Below are 2669 nucleotides of genomic sequence, written 5' to 3'. Positions count from 1 at the left end.
TTCTTCTGACTCTGCCTCTCCTACCTCCCTCTTATAAGGACCCTTGTGATTACATTGGGTAAACTGGGATAAGCCAGGATAACCATCGCATCTCGTGATCCTTAACTTAATCACACCTGCAAAGTTCCTTTGGGATGTAATGAAAAATATTCACAGAAGGAGCCCTGGTGGCACAGTGGTTAAGAGCTCAGGCTTCTAACCAAAAGGTTCGCAGTACGAATCCTCCAGCCACCCTTGAAAATTTTATGGGGCAATTCTACTCCATCCTATAGGGCCGCTATGAGTTGGAATCAACTCAAGGTAACAGGTTTGGTTTTTTGGTTGGTGATTAGGACCAGGACATCTTTGGAGGGAGGGACATTATTGTACCTATGACAATGATCCACATGAATGCACCAGGGAGACTCTTGGGTCTTGCCCACACCTCTGCCACTCTCCACTGTGTAGTAGCAAGCATTTCACCCCTTTCTGGTCAAGGTCAGTCATTTCAGCCAACACTGACGACCTCTTTGTTAATCTGTGCCCGGATAGTATGGCAATCTCAAATGGACCCTGAAGGACATAGTCCTTCCTTGAATACAAAAATCTCTTCAGCAGGAAGGTTCATAGTTTCAGCACCAAAGTCCACAGAAACGGGAGACAACGATTTTGAGATTAGAGAAAATTATAAAATCTGTTACCATGACCTGACCCTTAGTTTCTAGATCTGCGCATTCTGGCTATGGAGAACATTATAGCTTATAACAAGACAGCACACTAATCTCCCTCACTTGGCAACACAACTGAATCTTCACAAAAATACCACCCACTCCTGGACAGTGGGATGTACATTAATAACAGTTATTTCCATGAACATCAGCATGTTTCCTCGCATACTGTACTGTGAAATACATTTCTAAATTAGAGAAAATGCTCCTTAGCATTTGCTAAGTTCATAGATGTACTGGCAACAAAAGCATGACAGCAGCGAGAGCAAATCCAAAGTTCAAAACAGCAGGGTTAGGGACAGGGACAAGCAGGCATGGGATATCAAAGCTCAGGAGGCTAAGTGGGGTAATCTTGGTAGAAAGGTAGCAGGAGTAAACAGAGAGCTCTGGGAGATAGAATTTGTAGTGTTCAACCCAGAGCTTGGTTTTGATCATGTCTTCTTTGGAGACCTAGCCTTATTCTCTGACTCAAGTCTGAGTCAAAGACTCTGTCCTGGAGCCCAGTATCTGATGTCCCACAGGTCAGCCTTAATACAGAGGCTCATATCCCATTACTTTCCCATCTCCAAAGGAGGACTCACATCTTTCCCGTCATCTAGACTATGCCCCCTTTATCTAGTGAACTTTATGCATTTTTTAATCTTTTTTTTAAGTATGCTGTAAGTGAAAGTTTATAAACCAAGTCAGCCTCTCATACCAAAACTTATATATACCTAGCTATATACTCCTAGTTGCTCTCGCTCTAATGAGACAACACACTCTTCCCTCCATCCTCTGTTTTCATGTGTGTTTGGCCATCTTCTGACCCCCTCTGCCCTCTCATCTCCCCTCCAGACAGGAGCTGCCCACATAGTCTCGTGTGTCTACTTAATCCAAGATGCTCACTCTTCACCAGTATCATTTTCTATCCCATAGTCCAGTCCAATCCCTATCTGAAGAGTTGGCTTTGGGAATGGTTCCTGTCTTGGGCTAACAGAAGGTCTGGGGACAATGACCTCTAGGGTCCTTCTAGTCTCAGTCAGACCATTAAGTCTGGTCTTCTTACAAGAATTTGGGGGCTGTATCCCATTGTTCTCCTGCGCCCTCAGGGATTCTCTGTTGTGTTCCCTGTCAGGGCAGTCATCGGTTGTAGCTGAGCACCATCTAGTTCTTCTGGTCTCAGGCTGATATAGTCTCTGGTTTATGAGGCCCTTTCTGTCTCTTGTGTTTTTGGTGTTCTACTTTATGCATTTTTAAATCTTCTTCTCAAGTGTTTCCTTGTTGGATCTTTACCTGAGAAATAAGGGTTAACTTGTGCAAAACTGAGCCTTTGCAAGCTGGCCATCTCCTGGAAAACTTGTAGTGCTGAGAGATTCAGGCAATCAACTCTGGACAGGGACTGGACCAGGGAAGGGGTGGTGCTTCCTAGTCATCTGTCCTGGGCTGGCAGAATAGGGCAGGAACTAAAGTTCCTGCAAGTGTTGCTATTGTATCCTGACTTCTAATCACTCCAGGGCAGAAGCTGGAACATCTTTACCAATGCCACTTAAAACCCTACCTCCTAAGGGCCATGGTCACTCTCTCTGTGTAGGGCATCCAGTCCTACCAGACCTTGGTGTTGCCTTAGAATGGGATGTCCTCACACCTGCTCCTGCTCCTTCTCAGTCACCCCCAATAAAACCTGCTGCAACAGGCCTGGTGTGTGCTTCTTGGCCATTTAACTTTGTTTGCTTGACAAAAATTATGTTCACAGAAGGCCCAAGAAAATACTTTTACACCTGTTGCCTTGCTTGGAGATACAGCTAAGGAAAGAGGAAAGGAATTAGGTGGGAGGATCTTGTCTTTGACTTGTTGATATCCTGAGTACCTTACTTTCATGGAGCTCACTGCATTGAACACATGTGGTACAGCTGGTCCATAGAGAGTCCATTTGAATTCTAAATGGGAAGAATGACTCAGCCTGAATAATGCCACAGACACAGT

This window comes from Elephas maximus, chromosome 19 (genome assembly GCF_024166365.1).
Source record: "Elephas maximus indicus isolate mEleMax1 chromosome 19, mEleMax1 primary haplotype, whole genome shotgun sequence".
NCBI classification, from domain to species: Eukaryota; Metazoa; Chordata; class Mammalia; order Proboscidea; family Elephantidae; genus Elephas; species Elephas maximus.
Note: the sequence above shows the minus strand (reverse complement) of the source record.